We start from the raw sequence: 23,618 nt of genomic DNA, 5'->3' as shown, positions 1-23,618 counted from the left end.
GAGCTCACCTAACCAGCTCGGCCCAGGCTGTAATGAAAGGGACCAGTGGAGTGTAAATTCCTGCAGGTGCAGGACAAGGGGGTTGAGAGGGCTCTCACACCAGATGTCCCCTCAGCTCGAAGGGCAGAGAATCAGCTTCCAGAGTGTCCAAGTCTCCTGCCACCTGGTCATAGATTCCTCTTGGATCCTGATATGCGTCTTCAGGCCAGCGGAGGTCCCAGGAGCCCTGACAGGCAAAAAGTGGAGTTAGAACCATGGAGAGATGCCCTGTAGGTCTTCACTGAAGATCTGGGGGATACACACCCCTGCTTAACTTCCCAGAAAAAAACTGTTTTAGCTTTTACTAAACCCCCAAAATATACGAAAAAGGAGTGCGTTATAATGAATGCCTATGATGAACTCCATGTGCTTATCGCCTAACTTCAATAATATCAGGCCAGGCACGGTGGCTCATGCCTGTAATTCCAGCACTTTGGGAGGACAAAGCAGGAGGATTTCTTGAGACCAGGAGTTCAAGACCAGCCTGGGCAACATAGTGAGATCCTGCATCTACAAAAAAATAATTTTTTTTTCTTAGGGTCTGGCTCTGTCACCCAGGCTGGAGTGCAATGGTTGCTCCCTGCAACCTCCACCTTCTGGGCTCAATCCATCCTCCTACTTCAGCCTCCGAAGTAGCTGGGACTACAGGCATGCACCACCACACCCAGCTAATTTTTGAATTTTTTTTTTTTTTTTTTTTTTCCCAGAGATGAGGCTTCCATTGTTGCCCAGGCTGGTCTTGAACTCCTAAGTTCAATTGAGCCACCCGTCTCAGCCTCCCAAAGTGCTGGAATTATAACTGTGAGCCACTGTACCCAGCCTATAAAAAATATTTTTTAAAAAATTAGCTAGGTGTGGTGGTGAGTGCCTATAGTCCTAGATACTCAGGAGGCTGAGGTAAGAGGATCACTTGAGCCCAGGAGGTCAAGGCTGCAGTGAGCCATGATTATGCCACTGTACTCCAGCCTGGTTGATAGAGTGAGACTATCTCAAAAAAAGAAAAAAGAAAAAACCAGTAGCAACCCTTGGTCAATTGATTTATCTATATTTCTACCTTATTCCCCTCCCACACTAACTGGATTATTTTGAAGCAAGCCCAAGATATCCAATGATTTCATGTTAGAAAAATAATGTAAATGTCAGAAATATAAAACCTTTAGGCTGAGCATGGTGACTCATGCTTGTAATGCTAGCATTTTGGGAGGTCAAGGCAGATGGATCACTTGAGGTCAGGAGTTCAAGACCAGCCTGGGCAATGGGCAAAACCCTGTCTCTACTAAGAATACAAAAATTAGCTGGGCATGATGGTGCATGCCTGTTAATCCCAGCTACTTGGGAGGCTGAGGCAGGAGAATCGCTTGAACTTGGGAGGCTGAGGTTGCAGTGCGCTGAGATTGTGCTACTGCACTTCAGCCTGGGTTACAGAGCGAGCCTCCATCTCAAAAATAAATAAATAAATAAAATTTTTAAAAATGAAAACTTTAAAAGTCCATGTTATCAGCTATGGCAACTATGGAATGTAAGTTATGATTCTATTGTCCTATGAATTTCCAAAACAGCTCCCTAATCGTAATAGAAGAGAAAAACAAAACAAAACAAACTAAAAACATGAAGGGTGGCCCTAACTGGGGATGTGTTTTGTTCTAGGGCTGGGAGAAAATGACTATTTTAGTTCAGCAGACTTTAAAGCAGATTGGCCCATGCTCCAAATATGGCCTGCCACCTGCTTTTCTTTTACTGCCCCAGAGCTAAGAATGGTTTTTATTATTTTTCTTTTTTTCTTTTCTTTTTTTTTTTTTTTTTGAGATGGAGTCTTGGTCTGTTGCCCAGGCTGGAGTGCAGTGGCGCAATCTTGGCTCACTGCAACCTCTGCCTCCTGGGTTTAAGCAATTCTTCTGCCTCAGCCTCCCGAGTAGCTGGGACTACAGGCGCCCGCCACAATGCCCGGTTAACTTTTTGCATTTTTAGTAGAGATGGGATTTCACCATGTTGGTCAGGTTGGTCTGCAACTCCTGGTCTAAAGTGATCCACCCGCCTCGGCCTTCCAAAGTGCTGGGATTACAGTCGTGAGCCACCGTGCCCGGCCCAGTTTTTCATTTTTTAATTGTTGGAGAAAAATGAAAAAAGATAACATTTGTGACACAGAAAAATTACATGAAGTTCAAATTACAGTGTCCAAAAATAAAGTTTTGCAGGAACATAGTCACAGTCATTCATTTATGCATCGTCTATGGCTGCTTTTACTTTACAGTGGCAGAGTTTGTGTAGAGTTTGAGGAAGACCGTATGTCTCACACAGCCCAAAGCGTTTACTATCTGGTCCTTTTCGGAAAAAGCCTGCAGCCTCCATGGCGCATCTCTAAAGAGAGCGCATGGCCGGGCGCGGTGGCTCAAGCCTGTAATCCCAGCACTTTGGGAGGCCGAGACGGGCGGATCACGAGGTCAGGAGATCGAGACCATCCTGGCTAACACGGTGAAACCCCGTCTCTACTAAAAATACAAAAACTAGCCGGGCGAGGTGGTGGGCGCCTGTAGTCCCAGCTACTCCGGAGGCTGAGGCAGGAGAATGGCGTAAACCCGGGAGGCGGAGCTTGCAGTGAGCTGAGATCTGGCCACTGCACTCCAGTCCGGGCGACAGAGCGAGACTCCGCCTCAAAAAAAAGAGAGCGCGCATATGGTCCAGCACCATGGACAGCGCTTTGCACCATGCTGGTGAGGAGCTAGGATCTGATAACAGTGCCCTGTATCGGAGGTCGTTCACAGAGACAGAAGGAAATCCTTGGACCAGAGGTGCCAGAGCATCAGCCAAGGCCACACAAGAAATCAGGGGTTCTGTCCCATCTCCCTAACTGTGCAGCAATGGGTGGGGGTTGGCTGGTGGTCAAAGTGCCTGTCTGTTGTTTTTTCCTGTACAGCCACCATCCTCACTTCCCTGCGAGCTCTCTGTCCCTCTCCCATTCTCAGCCCAGTGAACTGAGTGGGGCTGGCCCCTACTTCCTGATCCCATGGCGAACTGACCCGGGCCTATCCTGTTAGCATATTCCCTCCCCTGACTCAGGGATGTGTTCAGTGATGAGAATGTGACCCATACTAGTCCAGTAAGTGTCAGCATTGGGCATTTGGGGCCACTGGAAAACAGGCATTCTCTTTCTTTAAAGATTGCTGATCTCGTAGGATACAAATCTAGATTTTCCAGGAACATTTTTTCCCTTTCTTCTTTGAAACATGGTCTCTCGGGCTGGAATGCAGTGGCCCAATCAGGGCTCATGGCAGCCTCAACTTCCCTGCCTCAGGCGTTCCTCCTACCTCAGCCTCCTGAGTAGCTGGGACCACAGGCATGCATCACTATGCCCAGTTAGTTTTTTAAACTTTTTTTTTTTTTTGACACAGAGTCTTGCTCTGTTGCCCAGGCTGGAGTGCAGTGGCATGATCTCTGCTCACTGCAACCTCCGCCTCCCAGGTTCAAGCGATTCTCCTGCGTCAGCCTCCCAAGTAGCTGGGATTACAAGTGTGTGCCACCACACCTGGATAATTTTTGCATGTTTTGTAGAAACAGGGTTTCACTATGTTAGCCAGACTGGTCTCAAACTCTTGACCTCAGGTAATCCACCTGCCTTGGCCTCCCAGACTGCTGGGATTACAGGCGTGAGCCACCATGCTCGGCTTAACTTTTTTTTTTTTTTCAAGATGGGTTCTTATTATGTTGCCCAGGCTGGTCTCTAACACCTGGGCTTAAGCAATCCACCTACCTCAGCCTGCTGAGATTAGAGATGTGAGCCGTGACCATGCCTAGCCATAATAGCATTTTTGGGGAGGACAATTCTGGGCCCAACTGGGCCTGATGACAATTGTATGCCTTGATTTTTCAGTTGAATGGGCCCCCAAATTCTCTCCCTTTACTCAGTGGAGTAGATACGGCTAATTATCTAAAAATATTCATGTCTACTTCCTTCCACAGCAGCAGAATTGCAGCAAGGCACATCACTGCCAAGCCAGACCATATTTTACAGCCTCCTTTCCATCAGGTGTGACCGTGTGACTCTATTCTCATCAGGGGAGTGAGAGCAGAGTGGTGTGCACCATTTCAGGGCCTGGGCCACAAGGCAAGGTTGTGCCTTCTCCACATTCTTTCACCTTTTCTCATGGGTTGAACCCCCAGTGAACTGGCTCATTCATGTAGACTCGGATGACTAGAGCAGGGCCGCTTGTGTCTGACTGTGAAAAAGAAATAGACTGCCGTCTTTTTTTTCATAGACAGGGTCTTGCTCTGTTGCCCAGACTGGAGTGCAGTGGTGCCATCATGGCTCACTGCGGCCTCCAACTCCTGAGCTCAAGGGATCCTCCTGGCTCAGCCTCCTGAGTAGCTGGGACTACAGGTGCACACCTCCATGCCTGGCTCCTTTCTTTAATTTTTTGTAGAGACAAGTCACTATATTGCCCAGGCTTGTCTCAAACTCATGGGCTCAAGCGATCTTCCTGCCTTGACCTCCCGAAGTGTTGGGATTACAGGCATGAACCATCATGCCCAGCCGACTGTCTTCTTTAAACCACTGGATCATGGTCAGGCCTCTTTGTTACAGCAGCTAGCTGGCCCTAACTAATACAAGTAGTAGGAGGTAGGCTCCGAGCACTAGCCAGGAAGGATGGCTGCTGATGCAAAGCTCCTCACCATCTGCACTTCATCATAGAGGGGTCCCCAGGCTCCAGACGGGGGGGTACGTTCTTTCTACCTCATCATACAAGTGCCCAGGGAAGGCCATATCCTCATCTTCACCTGTGAAACTTGGAGTTAGAGTGGAAGGGAGACATGATCAAGGCACCCAGTCCAGGCGTCGGGTGTACCTCTGAGTGGGGTCCTAACTCACCTTGGGAGTAAGACACCTCCTCCTGTGTCGGGGGCAGCTGGGGGCTCAAGTCCCTCAGGGAGCGGTAATACAGCTCTGCCTCTGTTGTGCTGACCTGTTTCCCACACACAAAACAGACAAAGCCCTTTCCATCCTCTGACCCCACGGTCCCAGGAACGGCAATGATCAACCTGATGCTAACAGCAGGGTTTCAGTCGCCGTCGGTGCCCTGACTGTGGGGTCTCCAAGGCCACCCCCACTCACCGTGGAGCTCCAAGTTTCCTGCTCTCCTGTCCACTGGCTCTCCTCATATTTGTTCCTGACTGGGTCCTCCGACCTTCCAGGATGGAGGTGTGGAGGGCAGTTGAGTGCTGCCCCCCGCCACCCATCTCCCCAAAACCTCCTCCCTCAGAGCCTTCTTTACAGAAAAATATCCCCACTTACTCTGCCTCTGTCTTCCCTGAGACGCTCGAAGGAAATAGGAATGAAGGGCTCAGTGACCCCATACAAGCCCCTCCCCTGGCCCCAGGGAGTTCCCCATCACCCTCAGCAGGGAATGTCTCTCCTCACCCTCAGCAAGACGCCTGAGTCTCCGCTGCCAGAGGACCCCCCCGACACAGGAGGCACTGGAGAGGAGCAGAAGTCCCCCAAGACCGAGCAGCACAGGCAGCAGGGACAGCCCCGAGGGTCCTAGGGGTGGAAGATACCCCTCAGTGAATCCCAGACAACAGGCTGTAGGCCAGGAGTGGGTCTCCCCGAGAAAGCCTACCCCTGACCAAGTCCCTCCCCCAGGGCCAGAGAAACAGATGGGGAGGGGTCTCTGTGCCCAACCCTTCTGCCACCCAAGGGCAGGTGGCTTCTTAAGTCAAGCCATTAACAAAATGTCCTCCCTTTGCTTGAACTCTGCAAACTCAGAACTGAACTCCGGACTCAGGAGGGAGCTTCAGCTCCTTAGCTGGGCACTGAAGACTTTCTGTGGTCCAGCCTCTTCCAACGCCTCCAGCCATGTCCACCGAACTTAGACCCTGGCACTGGACTGTCCAGCCACACAAACCAAACCAACCACTAGCTATTTCCGGAATCACTGAAGCAAATTCACACCTTAGAGCTTTGGAATAGCTAAGTGTCCTCAAATGTCCTTTCTTCTCAAGCAAACTTCTGTTTGCCTTTCAAATTCCATCCCAAGGTCAGGCGCTGCGGCACATGCGTGTAATCCCAGCACGTTGGGAGGTCAAGATGGGAGGATCGCTTAGCCTAGGAGCTCAAGACCAGCCTAGGCAACATAGCAAGGCCACTTCTTTACAAAAAATTTAAAAGTTTAGCAGCATGGTGGTGCATGTCTATAGTCCCAGCTACTCAGGAGACTGAGGCAGGAGGATTGCTTGAGCCCGGTAAGTCAAGGCTCCAGTGAGCTATGGTAGCACCACTGCACTCCAGCCTGGGTGGCAGAGCAAGACACTGTCTCTGGAAAAAAAAAAAAAAAAACCCATCTCAAGGACTTCTTTATTTTATTTTATTTTTTAATTAAGATAGAGTTAGCTGGGCGTGTTGGCTCACATCTATAATCCCAGCACTCTGGAAAGCCGACGCAGGTGAATTACAAGGTCAGAAGTTCAAAACCAGCCTGGCCAACACGGTGAAACCCCGTCTCTACTAAAATACAAAAAATTAGCCAGATGTGGTGGCAGGCATCTGTAGTCCCAGCTACTCGGTAGGCTGAGGCAGGGAAATCACTTGAACCAGGGAGGCGGAGATTGCAGTGAGCCGAGATCACACCACTGCACTCCAGCCTGGGTGACAGAGTGAGACTCTGTCTCAAAAAAAAAAAAAAAAAAAAGAGTTTCACTCTGTCACCCAGACTGGAGTGCAGTGGCACAATCTCGGCTCACTGCAACCTCCACCTCCCGGGTTCCAGTGATTCTTCTCCCTCAGCCTCCCAAGTAGCTGGGACTACAGGCGCATGCCACCACACCCAGCTAACGTTTTGCTTTTTATTTTTAGTAGGGACGGGGTTTCGCCATGTTGGACAGACTGGTCTTGAACTCCTAGGCTCAAGTGATCTGCCCACCTCAGCCTCCCAAAGTGCTGGGATTATAGGCGTGAGCCACCGCGCCCGGCCTCCAATGACTTCTTTCCACTAACTTCCATCCCAGTCAGTATCAGGCTGACTTGGCTGCTGTATCCCTGAGGACAAGTCTGAATCCCTCTAAGTAGGCATCTGTTAGGTGGCCATCTCCCCTATCTTCTACTAACAGCACTTTTTTCCCCTGGGGAGAACATCCACTCCCCACTCCCAATCTTGGGCTCAGGCAGGACTCCATAGTGGGCACATGGCCTGGCCTGAACAATAAGAGTCTCCATTCCTCTCTCCACAGTGATTGTTTAGACACAGGCATTTGACCCAACATGTGTTTTTAACAAAACATTTAGGACAATTCTACTAGCTATCAAGAAGACAGAGGTTGGGAAGGGCTTCTCTGCCCCTCTGATTGAAGAAACTCAGAAAGAAGCCACCACAGATGAAGGCAAAGTTGAGAGAGGGTGAAAAACAGATCGCTGGTGAGATTTTTGAGCACCTGAAAGTGGCCACACTTGGAAGTTTTTATTTCATGTACCAAGCCTTTTTTTTTTCCCTTGAGACAGGGTCTCACTCTATTGCCCAGGCTGGAGTGCAGTGACGTGATCTCGGCTCATTGAAGCCTCAACCTCTTGGGCTCAAGAAATCCTCCCACATCAGCCTCCTGAGTAGCTGGGACTACAAGTGTGCACCACCACGCCTGGCTAATTTTTTTGTTTTTGTTTTATAGAGATGGGGTTTCACCATGTTGCCCAGGTTTGTCTCCAATGCCTGGGTTCAAGTGATCTGCCTGCTTCAGCCTCCCCAAGTGCCAGGATTATAGGCATGAGCCACTGTGCCCAGCCAAGTCATTCTTTTATGTGTTGACAAAACAGCTGTATTTCTGTCACTTGCAACCTTTTTCTCAGGCTCTGAAGGGGATTGTTTGCCAAACGGTTGCAATCCTCTCCTGGTAGTCACATCCTTGAGTACAGGGCCTTTCCACACTGACTCTGTGTTGAGCCATGTGACGTGCTTTGTCCAGTGAGACAACAGCAACTGTGACAGAATCAGCTAGTAAACTGGAATGTACTCTCTTGCTGCTTTTGACCCCTGTGACACCTTCATGTGAAAAAGTCAAGAAGAGACACATGCCCAGTTATCTCCATTGTTCCAACCAAGAGGCCAGATGACCATCAGACGTGTGGGAAGGGGGCAACCCTAGACCACCCAGTCCAGTGGAGCTGCCAGCTGGCTGCAGAGATTACTTAAGCCAGCCCAGACCAGCACCGTTCTGCCAGACTCTTAGAATCATGAGAAAGAATGTTGCTATAATCACCCATGTTTGGCGTGGTTTGTTATACAGCAAATGCTAACTGATGCAGGCTTCTTACAGGACGTGGAGTGAGCTAATTTTTTCAGAATTAAACTAAATTTGGAAGAGAAAAATTTATCACTCCAGGCAAGACAAAGATCAAAGAAAAAAAAGTGGCTAGATGCAGTGGCTCACCTCTGTAATCCCAGCACTTTGGGAGGCTGAGGTGGGCGAATCACGAGGTCAGGAGTTAGAGACCATCTGGCTAACACGGTGAAACCCCATATATACTAAAAATACAAAGAATTAGCTGGCTGTGGTGGCACACGCCTGTAGTCCCAGCTACTCAGAAGGCTGAAGCAAGAGAAGAAACTGGGAGGTGGAGGTTGTAGGGAGCCGAGATCGCACCACTGCACTCCAGCCTGGGCGACAGAGCGAGACTCGGTCTCAAAAAAAAAAAAAAAAGCCGGGTGCTGTGGCCCATGCCTGTAGTCCTATAACCCCAGCACTTTGGGAAGCTGAGACGGGCAGATCACTTGAGATCAGGAGTTTGAGACCAGCCTGGTCAACATGGCGAAACCCCATCCCTACTAAAGAAGTACAACAATTAACCAGGTGTGGTGGCGGGTGCCTGTAATCCCAGCAACTCAGGAAGCTGAGGCAAAAGAATCGCTTGAACCTGGGAGTTGGAGGTTTCAGTGAGCCAAGATTTTGCCACTGCACTACAGCCTGGGCAACAGAACGAGACTATGTTTCAAAAAAAAAAAAAAAGAAAGAAAGAAAGAAAAAAGAGGAAGCTCTAAGGGGTCTGCAAGTCTGCAGGGAGAGAACTAAGTCTTTTTTTTTTTTTTTTTTTTGAGATAGGGTCTCCCTCTGTTCCCAAGGCGGGAGTGCAGTGGCTCAGTCATAGCTCACTGCATCCTCCAACTCCTGGGCTTACATAATCCTCCCACCCCAGCCTTCTGAGTAGTCGGGACTACAGGCACATGCCACCACAGCCAGCTATTTTTTATTTTTGCAAAGATGGAGTCTCACCATGTTGCCCAGGATGGTCTCAACTCCTGGGCTCAAGTGATCACATGCCTTGACCTCCCAAAGGCGTGAACCACTGAGCTCGGCCAGAACTAAGTTGTTAAGCAGCTGTGACTACGAGCAGAGCAGGTAGGGTCAAAGACAAGGAGACGTCTCCTTTGGGGAGACGGGAGGGATCAGGGGACAGAGGACTTGCCTGTAGGCGGCTCTATGGGCAGCTGGTCTTCAGGTTCTCCGGAAGGCTGGTCCAGACCTGGGGAGTGGATACAGAGATTGCAACTTAACACTAAGTCGGTGAGCTGAGATTAAACCACTGTACTCCAACCTGGTTCACAGAGCAAGACTCCATCTGCCTACCTCAGCCTCCCAAAGTGCTGGGATTACAGGCCTGAGCCACTGCGCCCAGATAATTTTTTTTTTTTTTTTTCCCGAGACAGAGTCTTGCTCTGTCACCCAGGCTGGAGTGCAGTGGCGCAATCTTGGCTCACTGCAACCTCCATCGCCCAGGTTCAAGCAATTGTTCTGCCTCAGCCTCCCAAGTAGCTGGGACTACAGGTGCCTGCCACCACACCTGGCTAACTTTTTAGTAGAAATGGGGTTTCACCATGTTGGCCAGGCTGGTCTCGACCTCCTGACCTTGTGATTCACCCACCTCGGCCTTCCAGAGTGCTGGGATTACAGGCATGAGCTGCTGTGCCTGGCCAATTTTTTTTTTATTTTATTTTGTTTTTTAAAGAGACAGAGTCTCACTCTGTGGTCCAGGCTGGAGTGTAATGGCATGATCATAGCTCACTGCAGCCTCGACCTCCTGGGCTCAAGCTATCCTCCTGCCTCAGACTCCTGAGTAGCTGGGACTACAGGCATCCACCACCATGCCTGGCCCCAAAATTAATTGTTGATGAGCACTTTCGGTATACAAGATCCTTTTCACCTGAATTATCAATTTGTTGAGTTAACCAAAAAAGACTTTGGGCTCTTGATCCCTTAATAGAAGTATAAGTTCTAAAGCAAAGGAGGCAAGTGTCATACTTTATGTTTCAGTGTTCAAAGGGAAGACAGGAATGGGGTGGGGGGAAGAGCAGAGAAGATTGTAGAGATGAGAAAGTGTCCTTCCTTACATTGAGAAAAAGCCTGCTCTGTCAGGAAGAGAAAAACAGAAAGAAGCAGCTTGCAGCCGGGAGTGGTGGCTCACACCTGTAATCCCAGCACTTTGGGAGACTGACGCAGGTGGATCACCTGAGGTAAGGAGTTTGAGACCAGCCTGGCCAACATGGTGAAACCCCGTCTCTACCAAAAATACAAAAATTAGCCAGGTGTGGTGGCATGCACCTTTAATCCCAGCTACTTTGAAGGCTAAGGCAGGAGAATCTCTTGAACCTGGGAGGCAGAGGTTGCGGTGAACGGAGATCATGCCACTGTACTCCAGCCTGAGTGACAGAGCAAGATTCCGTCACACACACACACACACACACACACACACACACACACACACACACACAAAAGAAAAGAAAGGGGGAAAGAAAACAAAAGAAAGAAAGAAAGAAAAAGAAACTGAGCCACAAAGATCTGTGCTATATATTACATATTTTTAGAAACTGAGACACTTGCCTATGGTCACACAACTAGGAGGTAGCAGAGAGGGGATTTGAACCCAAGCTTCTCTGAACCAGGCTCTGTAAGGATGAACCATTACAATACTGTACCTATCAGAATTGTAACATATTCATCATATTCAAGGAATTTGTCCTTCTCATCCGACTTGCTGAATTTATTGGAATAAAGTCATTCATAATATTCCCTAATTATCCTCTTAATGTCTGTGGAATCTGTGGTAACACCCCTTCTTCCATTCCTGTTATTGGTAACTTGTATCATCTCTCTTTTTTTGTCTTAATCAGCTTTATAAATGTTACTGATTTTTTTTTTCAAATAACCAGCTTCTGGTTTCAATGATTTTCTCAATTGTTTTTCTGTTTTCTAATTCATTCATTTCTGCTCTTACCATTATTATTTTCTTCTTTCTTTTTACTTTGGGTTTAATTTGTTCTTTTATTAGTTTCTTTCTTTCTTTCCTTTTTCTTTTTTTTGAGATGGAGTTTTGCTCTTGTTGCCCAGGCTGGAGTGCAATGGCAAGATCTCCGCTCACTCCAACCTCTGTCTCCCAGGTTCAAGCGATTCTTTTGCCTCAGCCTGCCAAGTAACTGGGATTACAGGCATGTGCCACCACGCCCGGCTAATTTTTTATTTTCAGTAGAGACAGGGTTTTTCCTTGTTGGTCAGGCTGGTGTCGAACTCCCAACCTTAGGTGATCCACCTGCCTTGGCCTCCCAAAGTGCTGGGATTACAGGAGTGAGCCATGCTTTCTTAAGATGAAAACTTAGAATATGCATTTGAGGTTATTCTGAAGAAAAAAAAAAAAAAAACTAGGCCAGGTGTGGTGGCTCACACCTGTAATCCCAACATGTTGGGAGGCCAAGGCAGGTGGATCACCTGAGGTCAGGAGTTCAAGACCGGCCTGGCCAACATGGCGAAAACCCGTCTCTACTAAAAATACAAAAAATTAGCCAGGCGTGGTGGCGCATGCCTGTAATCCCAGCTACTTGGGAGGCTGAGGCAGGAAAATTGCTCAAACCCGGGAGGCGGAGGTTGCAGTGAGCTGAGACAGCACCATTGCACTCCAGCCTGGGCAACAAGAACAAAACTGTGTCTCAAAACAAAAACAAACAAAAACTGGCCAAGCGTGTGGCTCACGCCTGTCATCTCAGCACTTTGAGAGGCCAAGGCAGGTGGATCACCTGAGGTCAGGAGTTCAAGACCAGGCTGGCCAACATGGTGAAACCCCGTCTCTACTAAAAATACTAAAATTAGCCAGGTGTGGTGGCACATGCCTGTAATCCCAGCTACTTAGGAGGCTGAGGCAGGAGAATTGCTTGAGCTAGGGAGGTGGAGGTTGTAGTGAGCCAAGATCACGCCACTGCACTCCAGCCTGGGTGACAGAGCGAGACGCCATCTCAAAAATAAAAAATAAGGCTGGGAGTGGGGGCTCAGGCCTATAATTCCAGCACTTTGGGAGGCCGAGGCGGGTGGATCATGAGGTCAGGAGTTCGAGACCAGCCTGACCAACATGGTCAGCCTCCCGAGTAACTGGGATTACAAGTGCGCACCACCACGCCCAGCTATTTTTTTTTTTTTTTTGGTAGAGATGGGGTTTCACCATACTGGTCAGGCTGGTCTGAAACTCCTGACCTTGTGATCTGCCCACCTCAGACTCCCAAAGTGCTGGGATTACAGACGTGAGCCACCACGCCTGGCTAATCCTAGTACTTTTATACCACTGTTAGGAAGAGAAAGAATTCTGTTTCCTCTGGGAATTCTAACAGACCACTATGAGGGCCCTTAGAATAAAGCCAACACAGAGGTATGCAGACATAACAATAGAGAGGGCTGGGTGTGATGACTCACACCTGTAATCCCACCACTTTGGGAGGCTGAGACAGGCACATCACCTGAAGTCAGGAGACCACCCTGGCCAACATGGTGAAACCCCGTCTCTACTAGAAATACAAAAATTAGCTGGGTATGGTGGCGGGCGCCTGTAATCTCAGCTACTTGGTAGGCTGAGGTGAGAGAATCGCTTGAATCCAGAAGGCGGAGGTTGCAGTGAGCCAAGATTGCGACATTGCACTCCAGCCTGGGTGACGAGAGTAAAGCTCTGTTTCAACAACAAAGAATGGAGAGTTGCTGATGACAGCTGAACCTAGCTCCAGAAACCCCTGAAAATCCATTTTTTAGTTACTTGAGCTAGTAAGTACCCCCTCTCCATCTTTTTCTTTTCTTTTCTTTTCTTTTGCTTTTGCTGTGGGTCTCCCTGAATATCCAGTCTCCACTAGGATTTTCAGGGCAGGCAAAAACTCCAGCCTCACATATACACATATTCTCAGGTTTCAGAAACATGGGCAGCCCGGGGCCAATCAGGGATGTGAGAATGGATCCAAGGAGCACCCCCTCCCCAACACCCTCACAACCCCTCCATACTGATGCTGACGAGTTAAATGTTGGTTTGGTCCGAGCCTAGGGAGTTGGTGGCTGTGCATGTGAAGAGGGCGTATTCCTGGGCTGCAGACACGTTGGCAATGGTCAGGAGGCTGCTGTGGACACCACCCTGGTGTTATGTGTGCTCCGTGTACCTAGAGAGAAGGTAGGGCACCACTCACCCTTTCATTCACCCAACCACTTATGCTTGGAATCATCTATACAGACATCCATTCATTTAACTATCTGCCTATCTATCCATTTATCCATTAATCTTTTCATCCACTCATCCATTCACTTACTCATTCCTCCACGCATTCATCTTCCTTCTCTGCACCCTTCTCTGTAAGGACTCAGGGAGGGGAAATGGGGCTGGAGGTCCAGACCTGGGGCTGGAGTGCTGCCTGGCTGGGCCTGGGCTCACCTGGGATCTTGGAGATCCAGAGGGACCCCATTTTTGGTCCAGGTGAAAACGATGGACACCTCGGGCATGGCAGTGGAGGGTGGCAGAACTGGTGCTGTCCCCAGCTGCAGCCACCTTAGTTAGCGGAGTGGGGTGCTCCACCTGGGGGGCAACTGGGAGGGGATGGGAGGTCAACATGAGCTATGTGGGAGACATGAGGGCTGTGGGTTCAGTGGCAGGTCTTAAAGTCAGGTGTTTGGGTGATACCCACATCTGACAATAAGACAGACCAACCCTCGTGCTGGAGGCGCCACCCCGTTGTCCACGATGCACTGGTAAGCACCAGCCTGGGCCAGTTTGGCCTGGTGAATCCGCAGGCGCCCCGTGGGTCCCTTGGATATCTTCTCCATGTCATCCAGGCTCTGGTCCTCCTCATCTTCTCCCTGGAGGCCCGAGTCAAGAATTGTCCTCCCAGTCTAGCCCCAGATCCATCACTGCTCAAACTGTCCCTTTTGTAGTCTCATTCTCCTAGATACAATCACCCTCCACAGAGGTACTGAAGAAAAAAAATAATTCTCCTGTCATCCATCTATCCATTTACCCAATCCATCTTTTTATCCACCAATCCAGGCAACCACCTACCATCCATTCACCCAACCACTTATGCTTGGAACCATCTATCCATCCATCCATTCATTTATCCATCTGCTTATCTATCCATTCATCCATTTATCTTTCCATCCACTCATCGGTTTACTCACTCATTCCTCCACCCATTTGTCTTCTTTCTCTGCACCCGTGCATCCACCCTTGTAGCTCTCCACCCATTCACACAACTATTCACTCATGCTTGCACACCCATAAATACATACATCTGTTCAAACATTTACCCAGTTACCTATTTATTCATCTCTCCATTGATCTTTCCACCCATCCATCCATTAATTCATCCATCATCCTTCCATAGATATCTTTCCTCTGCTGGTGTATCCATTCATCCATCTACCCTCTATCTATACACTGATTTTTCTCCTTCAATCATCTTCTCACCCATCCACTCACCCATTTATCCATCCTTTCACTTGTCCATCTGTTCCTCCATCCACTCACTCATTCATCCACCTGTTCATCCACTTACCTACCTATCGACCCATCTATCCATCTACCCACCCACTCGCCTGACTGTCTACCATTCATCCATCCATTCATTTTGCCACCAACAGTTATTCATTCTGGGAGCATGCCCTGGTAAGTATATAGTTATACAGGATCATACGAGGCGATAGCCGCGGAAAGTCCAGTTGAAGTCCTCGGGGGCGGGGTTAGCGGACACAGACATGGGCAGCAACGCCTCGCCCTACTCCACTGCGGTCACCACCAGCACCTGCTCCCCCAGGAACTCTGGACGGTCTTCAGAGGGGGCGCCGCAGGGAGTCAAGGTTGTTGTCAAGGTCAGGATCAAGGACAGATTGGAGATCAATCACAGATTCAAGGGTTAAAGTTGGAGGATCACTACAGGGTTTAAGGTTGTGGACAAGGTAACAAGTTCAGAACTGAATTCAGGGGTAAAGTTTGGGATAGAAATTAGAATACAGTTTAGGAAAAGAGTAGAAGCCAGCATCAGGTTGAAGGATGGAAAGAGGGGTCATGATAGGGATCGGGGTTAGGAGAGAGGACAAAGGCAATATGGGAGTGGACAGGATAGGATTTGGCCCAGGACCACTGGTCAGGATGAAGGTAGGGAGTTTCAAGTTTCAGGATGGGGTTAATGATAGAGTGATAGTGTCAAAGCAAAGACCCAGGCCAGGCTCAGTGGCTCATGCCTATACTCCCAGAACTTTGGGAGACCAAGGCAGGAGGATCACTTGAGTCAAGGTGTTCAAGATCAGCCTGGGCAACTTAGAGAGATACCATCTCTACTTAAAATTAAAAGTACAAAAAATCAGCCTAGTGTAGTGGGATGCGCCTGTAATCCCAGCACTTTTGGAAGCCAAGGCAGGAGGATTGCTTCAGCCCAGGGGTTCAAGACCAGCCTGGGCAACATAGTGAGGCCCTGTTGCTACAAAAAAATTAAAATAAACTAACCAAAAGTGGTAGTGCACACCTGTAGTTTCAGCTACTCAGGAGGCTGAGGTAGGATCACTTGAGCTCAGAAGTTGGAGGCTACAGTGAGCTATGATTGCGCCACTGCATTGCAGCCCGAGCCACAGAGGGCGACTCCATCAAAAAAAAAAAAGGGAGGGAGGGAGGGAGGGAGGGAGGGAGGGAAGGAAGGAAGGAAGGAAGGAAGGAAGGAAGGAAGGAAGGAAGGAGGCCGGGTGTGGTGGCTCACGCCTGTAATCCCAGCACTTTGGAAGGCCAAGGCGGGCGGATCACCAGGTCAGGAGATCGAGACCATCTTGGCTAACACGGTGAAACCCCCTCTCTACCAAAACTACAAAAATAAAATTAGCCAGGCATGGTGGCAGGCGACTGTAGTCCCAGTTACTCGGGAGGCTGAGGCAGGAGAATGGTGTGAACCATGGGAGGCGGAGCTTGCAGTGAGCCGAGATCGAGCCACTGCACTCCAGCCTGGGGGACAGAGCCAGACTCCGTCAAAAAAAAAAAAGGGCGGGGAGGGGGGGGAGACGCAAGGAGTAGGTTAGGGTCAAGAAGGCATCAAGAGGACCTTTCAGGCCGGGGCACACACAGCACGTTGAGGCCAAAGAAGGAGCTCACGGTTTCGCGGAGCTCGGCTCTGTGGGCGCGGCAGGTCACGCGTTGGCCATGATCGCGGGATGACACTTGCAAAAGGACGCTTCTGGCCGCGTCGGAGCCTTTGAACGGGGCTCTCCGGGGCGGGGCGGCCAAGCCCTCCAGCCTGTGGACCTGGGGTGAGGCCAGGGCTGCCAGCAGGGCCAGAGGCTGGAGAGGGGCTAGGCGCGGGCGGGACACGCGTGGAGGGGGCGAGGCCAGAGAGGAGCGGGATCCCTCGCACTCCCACCTCTCGCCTTCCTTGTCCCAGGACAAGTTGACCGGCGGGTTGCTGCTAACGCTGATGCATGTCAAGTTTAAGGCGTCCGCTGGGCGCAGTGCAGATGCGTTGACCAGGATCTTCACGTTAGTTGGGGGAACTGGGAGAGGGGGTTGGAGGAGCGAGACTCAGAGGTTAGGGGCGGCCTGGTCTGCGTCCATCCCGCCTGCACCCCAGGCTCCGTCCAGTCTCGGGTACCCCACCCCGCCCCCACCCGCACCCCCCCAGTCCAGAGTTGGCTGGGTCCCTGCCCCACCTGGCTCTGTCCCCCACCTCGTCCTGCCCCCGCCGAGTCCGCCCGCCGGCCTCAGCCGTGTGCGCCCTCACACTGCACCGCCAGCTGCGTGGACGCGCTGAGCTGGCCAGCCTTGCACGTGAACTTGGCCTGGTTGTCCGACGGCCCTGTGACCAGCACCAGCTCTCGGGAGAAGGTGCTCCCAGATTTCTCCACGTTGCCGAGCTGCATGCGCCGCGGCTCCTGCGGCAGTCGCGACTCAGTCGCGGTGCGCGAGTCCTATGGGGTGGGAGTGACTGGAGGCCGCAGGCAGCCCTGCGGCTTCCACCAACCCCCAACTCCCACACCCTGCCCACTGGGTTGGTGCCGCCAGCCCAGACAAAGCCTTTTGGTGATACGGAGAAACACCCCCATCAGCGCCACCCTCCTAAGGCAAAGCAGTGGGGAGTGGAACTGAGTGACCCCCGCCCTGGAGTCTCTCCCGCCTCCCCGGATCCCTGTGCACGGCAGTTTTGGGGATCTGAATGCACGGCAGTTTTGGGGATCTGAATCCACCTCCTGTACCACACCCAACCCCCGCTCCGCCTCTGCAGCCACCTGCAGGCCCTCAGGGCACTCCTCAAAATCTATTTCTGCTCTGTTTACCCAACGCCACGTGCAGGAAACTCCCTTGAAATTCCCAGGCCTTTCCCAGAATGCCTCAGTTCCTTTTCTTAAAATTCCCACTGTCCCCAAAGATTTCCTTTGAAATTTTCCGTAATTCCAGTGCCTTTCCATAGATTACTGTTTTTTTTGTTTTTGTTTTTGTTTTTGGTGCTGCTGCACAAATTAAACTTTCCATAGATTCTGACTCTTTCCCGATATTATAATATCTTATAATCCCAGTCTTCTAACAGATTCCTTTATATTGCCCAGATTCTCAGCACTTCCCCAGAATTCCATCCTATTAAAATGAAACTCCATTGTCATTTCTATAATTCCTAGTCTTCCCCCCAAAATTTTCAAGTAGCTCCCTAACTTCCCAGGATTTTCCTAGAATTAGGCTTCTCTTTCATTTTAATGAAATTTCATTTTCTTACCTCCAAATCCCAAGAATTCGATTTAATACTAATGAATTTTCGATAGTCTGTGGAATTACTAGTTTTTCTCCAAATTTTCTTTTTCTTTTTCTTTTTTTCTGGGATTCAAGTCTTTCCCTAAAATTAGTGACATTTCACCTGAATTCTGAGATTTTTCACTAGAATTTTCCATAAATTTAACGAAATTACCTTTTCTCTAGAATACCTAATCTTGATTCAGAATTCCAATTTTTATCCTAGAATTCTCACTGTTTCCCCAGAATTTTCCTAGGATTCCATTTAATTCTCATGGCATTTGTGTCTTTCCTGATTCCCTGCCAAACCTCAGAATCTCTAGTACTTTTCAAGAAATTTAATCTTTTTCCAAGATTGCCCAACATTCTGAAGTAAAGAAGGGGGCCTGGTCCTTCCCCCACATTCCTGGCCACCCCCATAGCCCTGGTGTGGCACCAACCTTGTACCATGTGAGGGAGGGCTCTGGGTTGCCCCCGATGGCCAAACACACCAGCCTCACCCGGGTCCCAGCCCGGAGCTTCTGCCCCTCTGGGGCACCCTCAATCCACAGTTTCTGGGCGGGATCTGAGAAGAGAGGCAGGAAGAGTGACTTTTTCTCTGGGCTGGGTCCTGAGGCTTGGGGGCATTGCTGGGCAAGGGCAGACACTCACATTTTATGTTCAGAGTGAGTGACTTCTTCAAGGTCTCCTTGGTGAAGGCTTCACTGAAGGCCTCACATGTGAGGGTCAGACCGTTGTCCTCCCGCCGTGCCAGGAATGTCAGATTGGACACGGAGATGTAACCACCATGCATGCAGTCTCTGGCAGGGAGTGAGCTTCAGATGTGGGGAGTGCAGCACCCCCATCCATCATGCTAGAGGCCTGAGTCCATCCCAGTCCCCAGGAGGGACACATGAGCCATCTCTACCTCCCTCTCTTTTGGACCCATGGTCGTCAAGGAGAAAGCCCCCAGGCTGCTGGACCCATCCCCTTCCTAATCCACGAGTCATGCTTTCAGCACCCCCCATGCTCAGACCCAGGAGCCTGGCCCCCGCCTCACATCCATGATCGTCTCCTCCATGGGCAGCAGCTGCTGCCAGCCCAGCCACCATCGTAGCAGGACCCGTGGGCGACTGGACTTGCTGACACAGGAGAGTGTCACGTTCTTGTTCTCAACCTGGTATGCAGATCCCAGAATTGTAATGGCACTAGGGGGAACAGCAGGGACAGAGAGGGAAGACACTAAAGCTGAGCTGAATTTCTCACAGACCAGCCCAGACAGAACAACAGGACTGCAGACAGATGCTGAGATCTTTGGCATCCAGTAGGCATAATTTGGGGGCACACATAGATGGTTCTCTGAGGCACAGACTGACAGGTGGGCAGCTGGCACCAAGACTCACAGGTGACCTGCAGCATGATGCTGTGCTCCTGGGTCCCTGCAGACACGCTGTTATGGGCCTCGCAGCTGAGTCACGCTCCATGGTCTTCTGGCCTCATGGTCATCACCAGCACACTACGGGCCACGGCCTGGGTGTGCTCTGTGCCCCACGCTGTGGACACTGGCTGGCCATTCTGGAGACAGGGACAGGCCTGAGCCAGCTCAGGACCAGCTCCCGGCCCCCGCTCTCCCCACAGTTCCCATGCGCGCTTCTGCCCTCACCTTCAGCCACTGCAGTGTGGCTAAGGGATTCCCCCTTTGGGCCACGCATGGCAGCTCCAAGCTCTGTCCTGCCCGCACGTGCCCCTCATCCAAGCCTGGCCACTCGATGACAGGGGGTCCTGGAGGGATTGGGAGATATCAGTCACTCAATGGGCCTGGAGTAGCCCATCCACTCTTTCCAGGCTCCACAACCTGCTTTTGAAACCCCATGTTTCTCTGAGTGCCTGAATTTCCGTAATCCCTGTGATTCCCCTACACCCCCCAGTGCCTGCTCCCCATCCTCAGCGCCCTAGTTGACCCAGTTCTCCACTTACACAGAACATTCACGGTGAATGAGACCTTGATGGGGGCCTCCAGTGCTGGGCTAGACGCCTCACAGACTAGCAACTGCCCATTATCCGAGCTCTGGAGTGTCACCCTGGGATGAGAATTCAAGGTTCTGGAGTCAGAGTCATCATCCGAAATTTGGGGAGTCAGGGAGAAGAGGTGGGGATGCCACCTCTGGTCCCCACACCTGGTCTAAGTCCCCATGCCGATCTCCTCTGGGATCTGGGGTTCCATGGGAGAGATTCTGGGAGTGAGCAGCGAGAACTGGAGCCTAGAGAGACCCACATCTGATCAAAACTTTAGTGCCAGGGACTCTGGAACTGAGGTTCCCATGAAGTTTTTGTTTATTTGTTTGTCTTTTGAGACAGAATTTGGCTCTGTCGCCCAGGCTGGAGTGCAGTGGTGCGATCGCAGCTCACTGCAACTTCCACTTCTTGGGTTCAAACGATTTTCCTGCCTCAGCCCCCTGATAGGCTGGGAGTATAGGCATGCGCCATCACGCCAGGCTAATTTTTGTATTTTTAGTGAAAACAGGGTTTCACCATGTTGACCCAGTTGATCTTGAACTCCTGACCTCAGGTGATCCACCCACCTCAGCCTCCCAAAGTGTTGGGATTACAGGCATGAGCCACCACCCCTGTTCCCTGTGAAGAAGTTTTGAGAATCAGCTTTGAGAGTTCCCCATGAAGAAGCATTGGGTTGCAGATGTTCATACCTAGCCCAAGCTTCATGCTTGCATCCCTGGGGTCTGTGGTTCCCATGGGGAAAATTAGGGGTCATGGTTGGGGGGTTTTTTCAGTTTCCACACCTGGTTGTGGCCTCCACAGTGAAGAGCTTCTGCTGGGAGCCCTCATTCATGTTTGCAGAGATGTTGGATAATGTCTGTCCACCTTGGGGCAACAAGAGGGCTAGAGGGGTTCTGGGCTCCCCGCAAGATAGATTCTGGGGAGCATGGCCTGGAAGTTCTCAAAGTGGATGTGATGCCCCCTCCCTCCTGGTTCTAGAAGAAAAGGGCCTGGGGCACAGCTGCATCCCCTCCTGACTTTCTGGACTGCCTGAAGGCTGCAATCTTCAGTGCTGGGTCCTGGGTCTCCCCACTCCTCTCAACTCCTTGCTGGGTTGTACCATGCACCGCATCCCTCAGCTTCTCATGTCTGCACCAGCGCTACTGCCCATATCTCTATCTGGTCCTCAGCCTTGTGCTGGATGCTGCCTCCTCAATGTGCCCTCCCATCCACCGGGTCCCACACTGGCCTCAGCATCTCCCCACACCTTCTCCTCGGTACCCATCCCAGGGATGACATCTTTTCTGGGGCCCTTAGGAGGGCACTGGTCAGGAACACACACCCTTCCCACTCCAGAGGCTTCATGCTGTCCCCTGCCACCCAGTTCACCCTCACTCACTCAGGAGAATGGTGATGTCAGGTGCTGGCTTCGCGTCCCCAGACAAACAGCTGACCACGTACTCTTGCCCAGCTACCCAGGTGACCATGGTGCCTGCCTCCGGGGTCAGGTGGAGCAGCTTGGGAGGAACTGGTGAGAAGGGTCTGGGGTAAGCTTCCAGCACTGAGAAGGATTTGAAGATTGGAGCTTGGTAACGAGGGTCTGGGAGAGGAGGGGCCAGGGGCTTGGACTCCTGGGTCCTGGGGGCCTGTCACCCATACCCAGGATGGAGAGGATCACTCTGGGAGACACGAGCTCGGGCCCCATCTCAGAGCCGCCGACCTGGCACTCATACTCCGCGCCATCGCTGAGGTCACAGGCCTGGACGTGAAGGTGGAATTCACCTGCAGGGGGAGCCGGAGGTCAGGGTTGCAACTTGGGCTGGTGGCTGAGGGTCTCAGGCTCTGATCCCTTGCCTCTAGCAGGGTCCCCTTCCAGGCGGTACCTCGGGAAGCCTGGGATCCTGGGGTCGGGGCCCAGGAGCAGCCCATCTTTGGCCCATTGCACCGCACTGCCAGGGGTGCTGACCCCACACCGCAGCTCCACCGAGGCCCCCTCCACCACTGTCAGGTTTTCAGGCAGGGCCCAGAAGCCCCGGGGGATGGAGGCAGGAATCGCCAACTGCGCCAGGCCTGGGGACACAGCAGGGTGCAAGGAAAGGGCAGAGGGTTTGTCTAGGGAAGGTAAGTGGGAAATGGGGGCCACTTGGCGCTGGGTACAAGGCTGGGATCCCACTTACCTTCAGTCAGCAGCCCCAGGAGCAGGAAAGGAGCCTTGAGCATTGTCCCCAGGGCCATCACAGGTCCCCCTCCTGTTACCCCCACAGTGCCCGCAGCCAGCCACCTGCGTCTGTCTGGCTCTCTCTGGGTCCCTCTCTCTGTGTCTCTGCCATCTGCTTTTCTTTTTATCTCTCTTTCCATTACTCTCCTCCCTTTCTCTGTTTTCCTCTCCTCCTGTCAGTGTCTCTCTATCTCTGTCTTGCTCTCTCAGTCTCAATCTCTGAGTCTCTTTCTCTCTCCCTTTAAAATAAATTTTTTTTCTTTTTTTTTTAGAGACAGGGTCTCACTATGTTGGCCAGGTTGATCTCAGACTGTTTCCCTCAAGCCATCCTCCCGCCTTGGCCTTCCCAAGTATTGGGATTACAGGCATGAGCCACTGCCCCCAGACTGTCTCTTTATCTTTCCATCTTCCTTTGTCTAAGGCATTCTCTCTCCTTTTTTCTCTGTCTCGTCCTCTCTTTCTCTCTCTATATATATCTTCTCTCCTGCCACCCCTCACCCCTGCTCCTTGTCTCACTACTCACGGCCTCTCAAGAAGGATCTGCAGCCCAGAGTCTAGCAGGCCAGGAGCCCAGGAGAGCAATGAGGCTGATGCAGGCACTGGCAGAGTCGGCCCTGCTCTCTGACCCAACTTGAGCTCATCCTCACAGTGCAACCTCCCCCAGGTGCCCTCCAGAGCCCCCAGCTCCAGCCTCTGCCCAGCAGGCTCCTCCCAGCCAGCTGGGCTGGAGCATAAAATCCCTTGTCAGCACATGCCAGGCGTGTTCCTCGGTGCCTCCCCAGCCTCCATGACCCCAGGGCCTGGCTTAAGCTGGGAAGATGGGAGAAGTCAGACCTAGGTGGTCTCCCAGCTCAGCAGGGGAGCAGCCAGCTGGGCCCCCAGCTCTTCCCTGCCCTGATACATGACCTTGGGAAGTCCCTTTCTTTCTTTTTTTTTCTCGAGGTAGTCTTGCTCTGTTGCTCAGGCTAGAGTGCAGTGGCATGACCTCAGCTCACTGCAGCCTCCACCTCCCATGGCTTGAACCTCCCAAGTTCAAGCAATTCTCCTGCCTCTGTCTCCCAAGTAGATGGTACTACAGTCATACACCACCAGGCCTGGCTAATTTTTGTATTTTTACAAGAGACGGGGTTTCATCATCTTGACCAGGCTGGTCTTGAACTCCTGACCTCAGGTGATCCATTTGCCTTGGCCTCCCAAAATGCTGGAATTACAGGCATGAGCCACCGCACCTGGCCTCCCTTCCTTTCTTGAGTAGACATTAGCGACTAAATGATGCCAGGGATCTCTGGTGGGGAGTATGCAAGAGTTAGTGTGAGAGACTGGGAGAGTGTAGGAGGGAAGATATCCGTGTGTGTACATGGGTGT

General features: G+C 51.2%; 1 pseudogene; it reads right to left on the bottom strand.

Moving 5' to 3' along the window:
* Nucleotides 1-94: 94 nt before the first annotated feature.
* LOC115895796 lies at nt 95-22,270 on the bottom strand (annotated as a pseudogene).
* Between the last annotated feature and the right edge of the window lie 1,348 nt (nt 22,271-23,618).

Source organism: Rhinopithecus roxellana, unplaced genomic scaffold (assembly GCF_007565055.1).
Source record: "Rhinopithecus roxellana isolate Shanxi Qingling unplaced genomic scaffold, ASM756505v1 contig2531, whole genome shotgun sequence".
In the NCBI taxonomy this organism is placed as follows: Eukaryota; Metazoa; Chordata; class Mammalia; order Primates; family Cercopithecidae; genus Rhinopithecus; species Rhinopithecus roxellana.
The sequence above is the reverse complement of the archived record's forward strand: the minus strand, read 5'-3'. Positions and strand labels throughout refer to the sequence as shown.